This window comes from Vombatus ursinus, unplaced genomic scaffold, assembly GCF_900497805.2.
Source record: "Vombatus ursinus unplaced genomic scaffold, bare-nosed wombat genome assembly UNPS02014821.1, whole genome shotgun sequence".
In the NCBI taxonomy this organism is placed as follows: Eukaryota; Metazoa; Chordata; class Mammalia; order Diprotodontia; family Vombatidae; genus Vombatus; species Vombatus ursinus.
Window position 1 is genome coordinate 46,257,229 of NW_020954599.1, and position 18,029 is coordinate 46,275,257.

At 39.6% G+C, this 18,029-nt stretch overlaps 1 protein-coding gene across 1 annotated transcript in view; it reads right to left on the reverse strand.

The window, feature by feature from the left end:
• GALNTL6 (polypeptide N-acetylgalactosaminyltransferase like 6) overlaps positions 1–18,029 on the reverse strand; it is a 959,075-nt gene that overhangs the window by 77,188 nt on the left and 863,858 nt on the right. The gene's annotated exons all lie outside the window — the stretch shown is intronic.

Here is an 18,029-nt window from a genome sequence, read left to right on the forward strand (position 1 = left end):
TGGCCTACTGCTGCCTTTAAAAAAAATTACTCAGCCCCCCTGGAAATCTACTTTCTTTAACCCTTTAACTTTTTTTTTTAATTTATGTCATTTCAAAAAATATATAAAACAAATTTTTAAAAAAAGGACACATTTTAAATTTAACAATTTATTGTAAATTTGTGGGTTTTTTCCCCTGCATTGAAATTTTGACAACATAATATTGCATCATGTAATGGTATAGTATCATATCGTAAACAAGTCATTATACCCATATAGTCCTGCCAATGCATGCTGGACTTCCTGACAATGTGTAACACTCGCACCTGCCCAGCACTTGCTTGTTAAGCTTAACCTTTCAGCAGACTTGACCACTGATCCTTTAGAACTTGCATTTTGTGTGTTTATTTGGAAAATAATATAATCAGTACAACTTTAACTCTATTACACAACAGATGAAAAATATACTAAAGGTTTTTCAGAATTTTCTTCTCTCCTTATGCTTCCACTGCCCCCTTATTTTTATTCAATGCCCTCCAGTTGCACCTGAGGTTACTACTGTCCCTTTTATTGTTCCAGCACCCCCTTGAGGGGTTATTGCCCACTTTGGGAACCTCTGAATCCTGAAAGCTAGATTGGAAATATCTTGTAATTAATGTGTCTCTCTCAGCTCTTGTTAATAGACTTTTCAGTCTCCAGAATGGAAATTTAAAAAAGAAATGTGGAGTATATAGATAGAAAAATCATTAGTCTACAGTTTTCCTATAAAATTTCACTTCATAAAGTATTTTCTGAGCTAGTGCCAAAAGTGTACAGACACAATCAAGCTGTTATTTATTTTCTAACTATTCCTTGGCTTGTAAAAGAGAAATTGGAGCTGTCTTCTACATCTTAAATGGTATAAAAACAAAAGAAAATACTAAAAACAAATAAAAAACAAAACAGAGAAATAAGGCATAATTTGCAATTGTAGTTTGAAATAAAATTCTTGCCATGAAAAAAATGCTAAAGCAAGGAAATTTGATAGCATGGGCCTTAAGCCAGGATTACTGTGTTTAGTCAGACATCTTTTGGTAAGAGGGTAATTCTAAAGACATCTCAGTCCTCATGCCAGTGTGGTTGTCAGATGGCAGTGATGAGGGAATTGGAAAGAATGGTCAGACAGCTGTTTGTATTCTTGGCTCTGTCTAGAGTTACTTTTTGTTTTTGTGACTTGGTGGTTAGGTGGTGCTAGTGTGCAAAGATCAATGGGCCTGAAGTCAGGAAGACATGAGATCAAATGTGATTTTAGATATTAAATAGTTGTATGACAATGGGCAAGTCACTTAACCACTGTTTGCCTCAGTTTTCTCTTCTATAAAATGGGGAGAATAATAGCACCTACCTCGCAGGGTTGTTGTGAGGACCAAATGAGATAATAATTGTAATGCGGTTGGTACAAGGCCTGGCACATTGTAGATGTTATATGTGTTAGTTATTATTATTATTATTTTGGATTGACTAGTGACTTTACTGGTTTAAAAAATTCTGTTTGTCATTACAGACTGTAACTTGCTCTCAAACATAAGAGTCATACAGTAGTTTGGGGCAGTAAGAAGGTAAAACTATATTCTGAAGTTGACATGGCAAGTGTCAGAGATGACACCAGTTTTCCATCCATTATAACATGTTGCCTCTCATTTATAAGACTTTATAACATCAAAAAGAGAAGAACGTCTTGAATTTGACTGACTTAGTTCTGTAGCTGTAGGGTCTTGACTTAATCTAACCAATAAACTTTTTCTAGTTGTGAATACAGGAAAAAAAAAAAGCCTTGACTATCCTAATGGTAGTAATGATAAAAATACAATTACACATTTCCAAAAGCCCCCAAATGTTCCTTATGCTGTTGATTTCTTAAGTGCTTTAAGTGACAAAATGAGGAGGTAACATGGTGTCCTGTCACCTGTACACTGAACTTGGAACCAAAGATCCCCATATTTGAGTCCTAGGTCTTCCACTTAGCTGTGTGAATTTGGGCATGTTACTTTTCTTGTCTAGGTCACAATTTTATTTTTTAACTTGTAAAATAATCCCTCAGCCTCTTTCTAGCTCTAGAATTGTGATATTCATATGGAATGAGAACAATTTACTATTATTATTATTATTAGTAGTAGTAATAGTAATAATAATACCCCAAGTAATAACAACATAAAGTCCCAAGTTGGGGAACTACTGAAAAAAATGGAAAGACTATCATAGAAATACTAGCACAAATCCTATCTTTATATTAAGTCCCATTCCTATAACACTTTAACGCTTTCCTCACAATAGTTTTATGGAGTAGCTAGTATAGGGATTATTTTCATTCCTTTATGCATGAGGAAGATGAGGACCAGAGAAGTTAGGTGACCTGCCTATGGTTGTACAGCTAGTGTTTATTAAAAGCCAGGATGGCTTTCAGGAAGGTGGGTGATTAACTTGTATAGGTTGTCTCGCTACCTCTTCTTTATGGCAATGGCAGACAACTGAGCTTCACTAAAACTTTATTTTTCTCACATGTGAAATAAGGATAAAAGATTCAACCCTCATTTAGAAGACTCAACTGAGTAGTCATTGGTAGCTGAATCTACTCGGTTTAACGGACAGTACATTATACTACCCTGCCTACCAAATTAATTCTCTTGAAAATGAAAACAAACATGATACTTAATAATGAAATCTCAATAGTATACAAATCCTTACTCCAACTTTATAAAATCTGCTAGCAGAACCTTTTCCTGAAATACAAAATATTTTTGTACCCGTCTTCCCATTCAACGGTCATCTTTGTGTGCCCCCATGGAATACTGAATTATTACTGACATAGTTTGGAAATTGCCTGAATCAGTCATGAAAGGTAAGTGCTTTCATACATTGGAAAGCACCAAAGAGATGCAATATGTTCCTATCTTTTTACCCATAAGTCATGGCGGGCCTGAAACTAACACAAAGAGAGAAAACACTGAAAAACTTGAAAAAGAATCTGGCAAAAATGATTCCGAGTCTTCTCGGGGGATTGGAAGTATCTTCAGCAAATTTTCATGTGGGACAAATATATTGAAACAATACGAACTAAGTGACTGGTTCTAGGATTTTGAGGCAGATTATAAGAGTTCTAATATTGGTGGATCTATGAATTTGTGATCTGGGGCAGCTTCTGATATGGTAATACCTTCCTTCCCTTCCTCTATGACTCAGAAGGTAAGACCTAATGAGCTGCCTCAGATGCCTATCTTAACACCTGTAGTTAAGCATCAGGGGCAGGATCTGAACCCAGGTCTTCTGTTGGTTGGTTGGTCGATTTGTTTTTGGCTCTAAGCTCAGCCTGCTTCCCACTATGCTTTCCTTGATTTTGTGGAAGACTGCTGGGTTTGAAGTCCCATAGCCACGCTGAGTTAGATATACTAGATATACTAACCCAGTTATATTTTACATGATTGCATTGCCATTCAACACCACGGCTAGAGCTGTTACATCCAATGGCTATCTAGTGTTGCTATTTGATTTTCACCTTGCTTCTAGTGCCCGTATTTTTGGTGAGATAATTTGCTAATTTATCAAATTTTATATTCATGATTTTCCTGCTTTTTTTCATGTGGAACATAACAAATCTGTAGGCTGTGACTTGTCAAGGAAGGGAAATAAATATATGGGTGTTTCTCACCAGCAGATGGTGTCAGAGGTGGGACTTTGGGGAGCAAAGACAGGCCAAGAAGATGGATGACTAAGTTGTGGAGGTTGTTTCGCTACCTCTTCTTTGTGTGACCTTGGAAGACTACTGAACTTCACCAAAACTTTATTTTTCTCATGTGTAAGATGAAGATAAAAGACCCAAAGACCCAGCTGAATAGGCCTTGTTAGTCTAGTGCAGGGGTGGGGAACCTGCAGCCCGGAGGCCACACGTGGCCCTCTAGGTCCTCAAGTGCGTGGCCCCTTGACTGAATCTAAACCTCACAGGGTAAATCCCTTTAATAAAAGGGTTAATAAAAGGATTTGTTCTGTAAAACTTGGACTCAGTCAAAAGGCTGCACCCAAGAACCTAGAAGGCCAGGTGTGGCCTCCAGGCTGCAGGTGTCCCACCCTTGGTCTAGTCTGTCTGGTATTGAAAAACATTTCAGTTGATTGGGAGGCATACCAAACTGGCCTTCCCATCTTCTGTGAATTTGTGGGGTGTACTCTACAAGGCTCTGCAGGTCACACAAGGTGGTCAGCAAGAGAAGGCCTAAGGCACCTAACACTGATCAGTCCCCTTATCTTCTCTAGATAGCTATGCTTTCATAGAACCGTAGATTTAGAGTAGGAATGAATGAAGCAGAATTTATTAAGGTCTTGCTAGGTGCCAAGCACTGTGTTAAATGTTAAGGATACAAACAGAAAATATGGAGACAGTTCCTGCTCTGAAGGATACTCTCAATTTGGAGAAACCACTCATACACGGAGAGTTTAACTTCAAGGCAGAGAGATCTTTAGGCCCCAGGGATCTTTGGGGGTACATCAGCATGGCGAATGGCAGTGCCTAAGGATCTGGAGAATGTATGAGCAGGACATATGGTAAGGCCCAGAGGACCTTAGGGCGCATTGGTGCCCCGGGGATTGGAACCATAGGAATCATTTAGTCCAATCTTCTCATTTTATAGCCAAAGAAACCGAGACCCAGAGTAGTAGTGGTGGAAAGGGAGTTGAATTTGGCATCAGAGAGCCTGGGCTCAGTCCTAGCTTTGTCCCAAGTTACCTGCATGACCTTGGGAAAATCATTTAATTTCTCTGAGACTCAGTCTCCTCATCTATAAAATAGGGGAGTTAGACTTTAAGGTTCTGTTCAATTCTAAATCACTTATCCCATGATCTTAAAGGCTTGTCCAAACTCACCTAGTGACTAACTTCCCCTGCTGACCTCCCTCTTGTGCCCCATTCCTGGTGGCGTCCAAGGTTGATTCTCCCGAAGGTCATCCTAGACACATACCCGATGACCTGGGTTGGGTAGAGGGTAGGGGGTACTACTTTAAAGCAGGAATAGGGTCTGGCCTACTTACTTAAGTGGTAATTTCCCAGTGTTTGTAGCTAATACTATAGAAAAGGAAGCATTCAATATCTGGCATATGCCATTCTGGCCCTGTCAGGAAAGCACCTGTTGACCAAGGATTTGAACTCTTGTCTTCCAATTCCCATTCCAGCATTTTTTCTATTTTTAGCTTGGGAATTCTTAGGGGGAAGTGTATGAGGCTTACCACATTTATCATTAACATGGCATAATATGTGTCCCAATTCCAGGCATTTTCATTGGCTGTCCCCCATGTATGGAACTATTTCTTTTTTCATTTCTACTTCCTGACCTCCCTGGCTTCCCTCAAGTCTCATCTAGAGTCCTATCTTTTGCAAGAAGCCTTTCCTAGGCCTCCTTAATCTTAGTTCTTTACCTCTGACAGTATCTCCAATTTTTCTTGCATACATCTTGTTTATACATTGGGCTTGCATCTTGTCTCCCCCATTAGACTCTGAGCTCTTTGAGAACAGGGACTGTTTTTTTTTTCTTACTCTTTTCCTTGTATCCCCAGTGCTTAGCACAGTGCCTGGTACATACTTGACTTGAACTTATCCTCTATTTTGACAACCCAAAGGATGACATTTAATTACACAATAAAATAATAATTTTGACCACCCAATAGATGACCTTTAATCTCACCACACACACAAAATGTCATTGCTTCTGAGGGAGTATGCCTTAGAGAATAACAGCGTAATTTTACAGAGGATTTGATTTTCTGCAATAAAGACCTCCATGAAAAAAAAAGATGCTATTAATGCTCTGAGACATGGCCAAAAGAAAAGAGACAAGCCCACATAGGCATAAACCAGCAGCAGGATCAAATGAGCAATTACCACCAAGGTTGCAGGTCCTTCTACCCAGTTCATTATGTTATAAGGGAAAATGGGGCCCTGAAATCATTATTGTTTTCAAAAGGAGCACTTGAAAGCTGACCATTTAAATAGGACACATCCTTGGGGAAGTGTTTATCATTGCCTCTTTCCTCAGGGTGGGAACTGGAGATGGTCCTCCATGTCTGGGAACTGAGGGATAGTTTTTAATAAAAAGCTTTACTGCTCTAAATGAAGGCCGAGGCTGTACTCCTGCTGGCAAGTGGCGGCTGCCTTGAGGTTGTCTCTGCCTAGCTTTCCTTTGCCAAGCAGCTTTATGAGACACAACTGATTTGCAATCATTCAGGGGGAAAAGGTCAGTATGGTAGAGTGTGCATTCTTCATTCATCATCATACTTTATAGCTTTGATGGCTATTTTTATTTTGGGATGGCAAATTAGTTGCTTTGGCTCAGATAATCCTTTTCCTTGATTGACGGGTGCTTTCTTGACACAAGCCGGAATGGTATACATCCAGGGGTTGGGAACCTGTGGCCTCGAGGCCACCTGTAGCCCTCTAGGTCCTTAAGTGTGGCCCTTTGACTGAGTCCAAACTTCACAGAACAAATCTCTTTTTCGATCTGTGAAGTTTAGACTCAGTCAAAAGGCTGCACTTGAGGACCTAGAGGGCCATAAGTGGCCTCAAGGCTGCAGGTTTCCCATCTCCGACAGACATTGAACAGTTCCTTTTCTACAGTATTAACTACAAACACTGGGAAATTGCCACTTAATCAGGTAGGTCAGGTCCTAATTCTGCTTTAAAGTAGCACCCCACCTGCGCCCAACAGTGGTAAGTGTCTATGATGGCCTTAGGAATAATCAGGCTTGGCTACTTAGGAATGGGGCACAAGAGGGAGGGCAGCAGGGGAAGTTCCTAACAAGGCATTTTGCTGCCGCCAGAGGGAAGTAAAACAATAAACAATCTTCTCTTTCGAAAATCAGCATTAATCTCCAAGCCCAAGATGCCCATGGGCCACAGGGAGCTTTCTAAGATTAATTACACCAAGAAACAATAAGGTAATACTGCAAATGGGGAAGCCTTTCAATCTTGCAGGCTGATCAGATTTAATGCGCTCTTTAGGATTGGATTATTTTTTTTCCAATCCATCTAAAGAGCTAAAAAATACTTTAGCAACTGGAAACTTGGTCTTCATTGAGACTTCATTTCTCCTTGTTCATTGGATTTAGAGCTAGAAAGCAAGGCCCTTAAAAATCATCTGGTCCAACTGCCTCATTTTGCAGATGAGGAAACTGAGGCCCAGAGAAGGGAAATATCTTGCCCATGTTCACCCAGGAACAAGGGGCAGAGCCAGGCCCTCCAAAGCCGAGTCCAATCTTTTCATCTACCACACTATGCTCACTTTTTACAACAGTGTCCCCATAGTAATATCTTTTTTTCAAAAGGCTAAGGAAAGCATTTTCAATTACCTAGCTGTGGATAGAGTGCTGGGCCTGGAGTCAGGAAGACTCATCTCCGTGAGTTCAAATCTGGCCTCAGACACTTACTGGCTGTATGACTCTGGGCAAGTCACTTTAGCCTGTTTGTCTCAGTTTCCTCATCTGTGAAATGAGAGAGGAGAAGAGAGAGAGAGGGAGGGAGAGAGGGATGGATGGAGACAGGGAAGGAGGGAGAGGGGGGAGAGAGAGAGATAGAGGGAGAGAGAAAAGAGAGAGAGGGGGGAAAGAGGAGGAGAGGGAAGAGAGAGGGAAAGAATGAGAGAAAGAAGAGGAAGAGGGAAAGTGAGAGGCAGAGGGAGAGGAAAAGAGTAGTATTCTACTCTGGGCCCAAGACTGCCTCTCTCCCCTTTGTCTGAGGTCACAGTGGATGCGTCCTGGTACATCATCTGGAATACAGACAAGTAGAGAGAGACAGTCCTTTCCCTAGAGCAGAAGTGCAGAATTTCATGCACCAGCCTATCTATCTTTCTTCTCTCCTTTCTCTCTCTCTCTCTCTCTCTCTCTCTCTCTCTCTCTCTCTCACTCACTCTCTCCCCTCCCTCCCTGTTGTAGACTACTAATGAGAAAAAACAAACTGAGCAGAGTGACTTTATCTCTGTCCCAAAAGGGTGTATGTCTTCTTGAGATCATAGTGTACATTTGGAGCTGGAAGGGACTCTAAAGCCATTGATTTCAACTCCATTTTACAGAGGAGGAAACTGAGGCACATAGGGGTTAAGTGACTTGGCCAGGCTCACACAGACAGTAAGTGTCTGAGGCAGGATTTTAGCTCAGATCTTCCTCACTCTAAAGCTAGCACTCTATGCACTACCCGGCTTTGGACCTGGTACATAATAAGCATATTATAATAAATATGCTTACTGACTGACTGACCTACTGATATTCCTACTTCTGATATACCACTAGACAATTTAAACATTTATATATATATATATATGTCTTCTAATTCTTTGCTGAAAATGGAAAATAACAAAGCTTTTATATTCTAAAAATGGCTCATTATAACTTAGGAGTGAGTTGGAAAGTAAGTCCTGCTTAACCACCAGTAAAAGTGGGGGAAGGCCTGACTTGATTTATGTATCAGTGTGTCAAAAAACAGATACCCCTGATGATTGCCAACCAAAAATCTCATCTTCCTGACACTTTCTTAAGGGAAGTCAGGTTTACGAGAGTGGGAGTGAAACCAAGTATCCAGGAGGAGAGAAAGGGAATGCATGGAGAGAAGTGCCAGCTGCTTTTGTGACCTTGCTGAACTAGGACAAGGAAGACTGAATCCTAAGAAAAGTATATTGTCTGTCCCTGAGTTTCATCACTATTTGGCTCAGCAACTTATGAGGGGCAGCTAGGTGGTGCAGTGGATAGAGTAGAAGCCTGGAGTCAGGAAAACTAATCTTCCCGAGTTCAAATCTGGCCTAAGACACTTGCTAGCAGTGTGACCCTGGGCAAATCATTTAACCCTGTTTGCCTCAGTTTCCTTATCTGTAAAATGAGCTGGAGAAGGAAATTGCAAACCACTCCTGTATCATTGCCAAGAATGGGGTCACAGAGAGTTGGATATGACTGAAAAATGGCTGAATTTATGAGTGGCTCTTTGAATCTTTTGTTGGGCTAACCTTAAGGTTGGCAACACTAATATCTACAATGGAACTAATCATTTCCTTCTAAAGCTATTCTTCATCTTCACTTCTCTATGTATGAGGAAGCATGACATGGAGTACAGGATGTAGAATCCCTACCTGTAATATCTACTATCCATGTGATTCTGGACAAGTCACTTAACCTCTCTGATCCTCAGTTTCCTCATCTGTAAAATGGGGGTAATAATGACTTACCTTTAGGTTGCTGTATCAAATGAGATGACTTATGTTAAATACTTTGTAAACATTAAAGTTTTCTATAAATGTGAATTATAATCCTTATTACTGTTAAATAATAATAACAACAACAAACATTTTTGTGACACTTTAATTCTGCAAAATGCTTTTCCTCAGGTCTTCCTGACTCTAAGTTTAATACTCAATCCGCTGCACAACCATCATTCTCCTAGCTACTCTCACTCAAAATTTCTGCTGGCATAATTTTTGATTCCTCCCTCTCTTTTGTCCCCCATAGCCAATCAGTAACTAAATCTTGTCTGTTTTCTTTCAAAATGTCTCTTTCATTACATATCGTGTATTGTGATCATCTTCTAGCCAGTTAGCTGGTTTCTAATGTCCAATCTGTCCTATATACTGTCAAATGATCTCCCAAAAATGTCACTTTAATTCAGAGACATAGAGGTCACAGGAATTGTAGCCATTGCCTAAACCAACCTCCTCATTGACAAGGAAACTGAGCCTAGGTTTCTACCACTAAAACTTAGTAGCAGAGCTGAGGCTAGAAGCCAAGTTTCCTGACTCCTTTCAAGCTCTCCTTCCACTACATCATGTCACCACTCTGCCCCCAAATCCTCAGTGGTTTCCCATTGAAGTCCAAACCCCATTGTCTTGCATATAAAGGTCTCCACAATCTGTTCCTAATCTTTCTGTCCTGCATTCCCCAATAGCAACATCCCATTCATCTGTCTCCTCACTGTTTCTCCTATGTGCTTTGTTCACTTTAAGCTCCATGTCCTTGGCTTGTTCCATTATCCTGGCCTGGAAAAGCCTCCCAGTTCCCTCTAGCAATCCAAATCTACCCTATCCTTTAAAGTTCATTTTTGCCACGACATCCTCCCTTACTACCATAGTCTACAGTTATTTTTCTCTCCTGTGGATTACCACAGATAATGAGGTAGGAAGAAACAGTGAATGCTGAAAATGGAGTTAGCAAGACCAATATTTGAATCCTTCCTTAAATGCTTACTAGCTATATGTGAAAACATATAGCTGGTAGTAAGTCACTTAACCTCTCTGACCCTCATTTTCCGATGTGTAAAATAAGGGGATCCACCTTACTTTGTAACATCCCTCCCAGGTCTAAATCAAAGGTCCTAGAATACCACTTATTTGGCACCTACCATTAACTGCCTTGCACAGGTCATTCCTGTGTCACTGTTTTTGTTTTTCAGAGGGAGATGTCTGGGCCAGTAATTTCTTTAGTGTAGAACACTCCTCATGATGAAATCAGCAATGCAGATTGGTACCTTTTCTGCAACTTATCATCTTAGAAAGTTAACTAGGACACTGAAAGGTTAAGTGCTTTGCCCAGAATAGCAAAGACCTAGGTCTTGCTAACTTCAAGGTCAGATTTCTATCTATTATGCCATGCTTCTTTTCCTATTATCTCTTGGTGGAGTCACACTTCAATTGATTTAAGACCCTCTCCAGAAATCAAAGAAATCTCTCTATTGGGTCCCATAGCAGATAGATTCCAATTCCTTCGTATGTAAAATACTCTGGATTTAATGTAGTAAAAAAAAAATACAAACAAAAAAAAGCAAAATTTTAAAAACAAAGGGAAAATCAATGCTATTTGATATCATGTAATACACACCATCCCTTATTGAGCCAGGGGATTTAATATGGACCTACTTCTTATCTGGGGTTCTGCTACTTTGATGCCCTGACCTCTGCTAACATCCCCAGCTTGCATAGGCCAGAGCACTGATCTCTACTGGTATGGTCAGTTGCACATGGTTGGCTCACTACCCTCTTTTGGCATAGCTCCTCCTGTGAGATCTGCTTGCTATATTATCCTTAGTTGGCTGGGTCATTTTCCTGGAATGGTGCCCCTTTCACCTGGGTTGCCCCTGCTATCCAGGTCATTTCCACAGACTTGACTTCACGGCTAGCAGAGCCATCTTCAGGTTCAGTACCTTTATCCCATTATCCAGAACTATCTACTGCTCCTCCCAAATACATTGGCTTTTAACTAGGAGCCTGGGAATTCCCTGCCTAATCAGTGAAAACAAAGCTTTTTTTGTGGGGGAGTGTGTGAAATTCTTCCAACACAGGTCTTGCAAAAAGGTTCTATCAGACTAGGAATTTATTTTCCCTTTGAGACTGTCGTTCTTATGTACAGCTCAGTCACCTTTGAATATGTGGAGGGTTACTTAGAAGTATACTCATCATATCCTCACAGAAAAATACCATTCCCTCCCAGTATTCTAATGGAACTTAACTGCTCTTCTGGGCTTCAGGAGAATCAATACCATTGGCTCCAAGTGAGGATGATTGAAGCCTCGATCCAGTCCCATATCCTTCTAACATCCCTACAGTAGGATTCAATTCCATTAAACATATATTAAGCACCTATTGTATGCATTGTATCTTTCTTTCCCTACTAGTTTGTGCAGAGGCTGGCAAGGCATCTCAGCTGCTTCTGGTTTATTCACATTAGGCAATGGATGGGCATATTTAAATTCCCTAGGATTGTCAGGGAAAAGTATGGCTTCTGTAGCATCTTGTGATTACTCTGTGGGAAATGAGGTCAGCGGTAGAAGCAGAGACATGGGGGTATCAGTGTGTGTGTGTGAAGGATAGTTACTGTGGTGCATGAGCACTCTGAATCCATGGATATCAGAACCATGGGGAGAACTTTACTTGGAAAATCATTTCTAAAACCAGGTCTAGCTGGAGATGACCCAGTCAGAAACTGAGTTTCTATGTTGGTGGTAGAGAATGAATGACACGATTCTGAGAAGGTGGTTTGCAGAACCGGGTCTTGTGCTTGGCAAACTGTTCCTACGTGGCTGATTGCATGTCTCAGAACCACAGAATTTGAAAGTTGCAAGGACCCTTAGGAGGCATCTAGTCAAACCTATATACAAAAGGAATTCTGCTCTGACGTTCTGACAACTGGGTTGTCCAGCTCCTGCTCTAAGCAAGGGGAAACCAACCACCCTCTAGAGGCAGCAGTAGTCCCTACCACCTTTGTCAGCTCTAATTTTAGGTTGTTTTTCTTCTTGCAAGCCTAAATTGGCCTCATTAAAGCTACCACTCCTTGTTCCTGGTAGGGATTCATATACAGTAGGGACAAATGCAAAATCTTGCACATGGACATAAAAAGTCAACTTCACAAATTGGGGGTGGGGGTGGCAACAAGAAGGGAGTGGCATCACTAGGCAGCAGTTGCTCTGGACAAAAGTATTTGGATTTTAGTAGACTGCAAGCTCAGTACATTCCTTAGGGGACAAACAGAATAAAACTAATTCTTCCTCTACTTGGCAGCACTAAAAATACTAGAAGAGATCTCCGATGCTTCCCTCCTCCCCCTCTCCCTCAACCCTCAACATCCACCCATATATACATACACCCAGACACACCATGAGTCTTCTCTAGGTTACATATGTCAAACACCTTCAATCTAATCCTCATGCAGCATGCGTGCAAGGCCCTTCATCATCCTGGTTGCCATAATCTGGGCACTCTGCAATTTATCATTGTCCTCTTTAAACTATGGTGTCCAGGATTAATCTGGTAAGTGTAGAGTATGATGGGACTATCTTCCTATTCCTGGAAACCATGACCCTCTTCATGTAGCTCATGATCTCATTATTATTTTTTGAATGTTTTGTCACATGGCCAACTCATGCTGAGCTTGCAGTTTACTAAAATTCAGACATTTGTCAAAACAACTAATGATGTCACCCTCTTCTTCCCATCCCATCCTTCACTTGTAAAAATGACTTTTTGTACCCAAGTACAAGATTTTACATTTATCTCTACTAAATTCCATCTTATTAGATTCAACCCAATGTTCTAGACCAGTGGTGTCAAACTCAAATAGAATCGAGAGCCACGAAACTGTACCCAAGGATTCCTGTGGGTCACACATTGACTTGGTTTTAAACTGTAATATTTGTTGTTGTTCAGTCATTTACAATAGCAGCAATAATTGCCTGCTAAACATTTCAATCTTGTTCCCCCCCAAATAGATTGTAGGAAAGCTCTTATACTTTTTACTATTTTCTCATAGTACATGATATGATTAATAGATGTTCTATAAATATTTTCTGAATTGAAACATTACTACCATCATGCCTCCCTGGGGATGGTGGATGAGCTACTTGTGCTTTTAAAAATAAGTGTATTTTAGTTTTTCTTTTATATAAGTGACAGTGGATAAAGTGTCTGTCTTGAAGGCAAGAATATCTGAGTTCAAATACTGCTTAGACACTTACTAGCTTTGTGACCCTGGGCAAATTACAATCTCTCAGTTTCAGTTTTCTTATTTGCAAAATGGATGCAAAAATAGCACCTACCCATCAGGGTTGTTACGAGGATCAAATGAGAAAAAATATGTAAAGTACTTGGCTGACTTTAAATCTCTGTATACATGCTGTCAAATAATATTACAAACATAACACACATACCAATGCTTTACAGTTTTAACGGTGTTTTATATACATTAACTCATTTGATCCTCAAAGTGAAGGATTGTGTAAGTATTATTATTTCTATCTTCAGAATCACAGGGCTACAGAATTTCAGAGTTAGAAGGGAGTTTAGAGACCACATAGTTCAATACCTGTTGGAACTAAAATCCTCTTTAGAACATCTTTGACCCAAACTCATGCTGGAGGATCTCTAGGTCTGGACCACTCGCTCCTGCCCAAGGCAGCCTTTACTACTTAAAACAAAAACAAAAACAAAAAACCAACCTCCCTCATTGAGGCTGCTTTTATCCTCCAGAGATGGATGCTGGATCGCCTCTGGGGTTGCTTGAGCAACTGTTAAAACTGAGCCTACCAACACTCAGAGCTGTGTCCCTGGGTACTGTCTCTCTCCCCTATTGTACAACTTTGTTTGTTTGGACCTTTCTCCTTTAGCCTGGTTTTCCACTCATTTAAATTCTTACTGTTCCCACACCCCTTGGGGTAGTACTTTGACCTATTTACAGCAATTGGTCTTTATCTTTTTTTGTATTTAATTTTTTATTTTTTGACAGCTCTCATGTTGGGAGGACTTTCCTTCTATCAAGTAAATAAATGTGATTTTTGCCTTATTGGTCCTAATTCTGCCTTCTAGGACCAAATTTAAGGAGTTTAACTCTCCTCCCACATGGTGACCCTTCAAATACTTGAGGACTGCTATCATACCCTCCTGAGTCATCCTTTCTCCGTTGTTTTACAGATGAAGAAATTGAAATTCTGAGAAATGAAACATCTTGCCCCAGGGCTTAAAGTTGGTAAAAGGCAGACGAGGGATTTGAAAGCAGCTTGTCTAATTTCAGATAGGAGACCTTTTTCTTTGTAAAAGTGAGCACAAAATAATCTTCAAAATATGTGTATAAAACTATGGCTTCTTCATTCAGAGCCTAACTCTGCATAGTTAGCCAGGGGATGAGGTCCTAGATTTGTGTCTTTTCTAAAGACTTTCTATCATGTTTGAGATCTGCATAATGATGTAGAGTATTGCAGGGAAGTAAAAAAGAAAAGTCCCTTAAAATATCACTACCATTTTTCATTTTAATATACTTTTTATTAAAAAAGATTCATGATTCATAAAGTATTCCCTAGAGCGACAGGTGGGCTTCAATATTTATGATTCTCTGATTGCTTTAGCATTTTTGAAAATAAAAATGAGCCCCCAAGTACAATTTAAATGGAAAAGATTAAAATTCAGGATTATGGACTTTTTCCATTTGAATAAATACTGACTTTTTTGCCTGGGAGTTAGAGTTGTCAGCCCTAATTTTCTGTCATTTGATGGTGTTTGAAAAATTCCTAATTCCTCCCTCAAGAATAATAATAAAACATTTTAATTTCTTAAAACTCAACCATTCTAGAAAACTGACCTAAACCTCTTGCAGTTAGAATCACTGGATGCTTCATGCTATGTTCCAGTGCCTTTAACTACACCTCACACCTCTGACCTCTGATTATTTACCTTGCAAATGCATCACTCTGGCTAAAATGTGTTCAGAGAGCGGCACAGAACTCTAATCATTTCTGGAAAAAGAGCTCAGAGAACATATTCCTATATATGTAAATGTATACACACATACATTATACACATGTGTGTATACATATGAATGTGTGTATCTGTCTATTTATCTGTCTATAATTTATCAACCATGCAATTATACCTCTTTTGTTGTTCAGTCATTTTTTCAGTTGTATCCAATTCTTTGTGACCCAATTTGGATTTTTCTTAGCAAAGATACTGTAGTTTGCCATTTCCTTTTCCAACTCATTTTACAGATGAAGAACTGAAGCAAACAGGGTTAAGTGACTTGCCCAGGGTCACACAGCTAGTAAGTGTCTGAGACTGGATTTGAATTCAGGAAGATGACTTGTCCTGACTCCAGGCCAAGTACTCTGTGCACTGTGGAGCCACCTAGCTGCCCCAATTATACCTATGTATTGTCCTAAAAATAGGTTGTAGAAGCCTGGCATGATGGATAAAGAGCTGGCCATGGAGCCAGAAGACCCGAGTTCCTGCCCTTTCTCTGAAAGCTGTAGGATGTGGAATAGGTCACTTAGCCTCTTGAGGCCCAAGGCAGCTCTCTGAGACTTTAAAACTATAGAGAAGGTATTGACATTCCTTCCTGGGAGCTCTGCACCACAGAGACCACAATCGCAGTCCCTATCCCTATTCTTCTCTCTCCCACTCCAAGCTGTCTCAGCTATTTCATTGCATGTTGAGTATTGTTTTGTTAATAGGGATATTTGTGTAAAACATAACATTCTGGGTATACTAATGAGTGAAGGATTTTTTTTTTCTGTCAGAGGAATAATACTATTTCCAATCTTGTAGTGTTTCATGTTTCTAAAATCAAAACAAGAACTTCTACAAAAAGCCATAACATAACACACTAGAATAATGTCACTGATCAAATACCGAAAAGTTGGCAGCCCTAACCATATTACATTCATAAGACTGTGTAGTCTGAGTTCCTTAGCATGAGTTCTGATTCAGCAGAGAAGGGTCATTGATATAGCAAAAAACGTAAATGTTGGCAAAAAATCTCTCACAGAGAGGGGGAATAAGAAAAAAAAAGTATACAATTAATGACAGTTTTATGATTAAGCTCTTCCTGGAAAAATTTTCAGGTCCAATGACCATTTAAAATGCACAAAACTTTCCTACTTTACTAAATTTTGATCAATTGTAATATTAGAATTTGTGTTCTCTATGTATTTTTCTCTGTGCCATTTATGTTTATTTGAAAAGCATATAATTCACAGATGAAAAATTAAGTGGATGAGGAATATAGATTGTGATATCATTAGATGAGTAGCCCATCGAGTTAGCTCATTAGTACCTAAATCTTGTTCAGGATAATGCAGACAGACAATGAGCTAGTCTCAGAAGGGGATAAGAGCAGAATGGGCTGGAATAGATGTGGGAAACTGCACAGTGCTTGCAATGGTATCAAGCTCCTTCTTGACATAAAAGTCCATCTCTCTCTCTCTCTCTCTCTTTTTTTTTTTTTACTATAATATTCTTTCAGTGATGCTAGATGGCAATAAATCACTGGACACACAGGCTGAGAAGAACACAAATTTCAGGAGACCTAATGGGCAATGGAGAGATGTATGATGGGCATAAAGAGATTGCAGCATATTTCCAGCAATGACAGGCCCACAGTAAGAGATATGAAAGATGTAGCAAAACTGAGTTAAAGCTGCAAAGGAAGAATTAATCCTCAGATAACTTAAGTGACTTACTCAAAGTCAGACAAAATAAGTAGCTGAGATAGGATATGAACCCATGTCCTCTGATTCCAAATCCAGCATTCTTTCTACTATACCAATATGACCTGCATCACTATGGACACACAAGTAAGAGGATGTAGGCCATTCATATATGGTGAGAAGGCGTGATAGAGTAGATAGACAGATGGATAGTCAGTGCTATAATGGTATCCATTAAATATTTAAAGGTCACTTTACCTCAGTAGGCCTCAGTTTCCTCATCTGGATGAGATGGTCTCTTACGTCCACTATGGTTCTAAATTTATCATCTTGGGGAAGAGAGGAATAAAGGAAGCATGTAGGGTAGAACCTCCATGGAGAATTTATGGAAGGGTATGGATAAGAATTCTACAGAATGAGAATGTTGGGATGGGCTGTTGAAAGCACTGTCCACATTGATGAGTTTATGGATCCATTAAGGTATGTTGAAACAGTTGAATTTCTTACCGTTTTATGAAAAATAATTGAAAAATTAAATATTACAATTTAACTATTGAATTATGAAATCTTCACATACAAGAGAAATTTTAGATCATCTGATCTAAATTTGTAAAATTATTTAGATCATCTGATCTAAATCTGTAAAATGATCTCATTTTACAGATGAGAGGGCAGAAGCCTAGGGAGATAAAGTTTTAATGTTTTTAATGGATATCAGAATAGCACTAAAATCGTCTGCCTGTAATCCCTCACTCCCAGGGGGAATACATGACTTGTTGAAGGTCAGGCAGTGAATCTATGAGAAAGCTCGGACAAGAACCCAGTTCTAACTCCCAATCCAATGCTCTTTCCATTGTACAATGCTGGTTCCTTCAGATCTAGAGTCAGCTTCTACACAAACATAAATGACTCTCAATTGGATTCCTGATAAAGATCATGATTTAGAACTGGAAGGAATCTTAGAAGTTTACCTAGAACAATCACCTCATTTTACTACTACTACTACTACTACTACTACTACTACTACTACTCCTACTCCTACTACTACTACTCCTCCTCCTACTACTACTATTACTACTACTAGCTAGCATTAG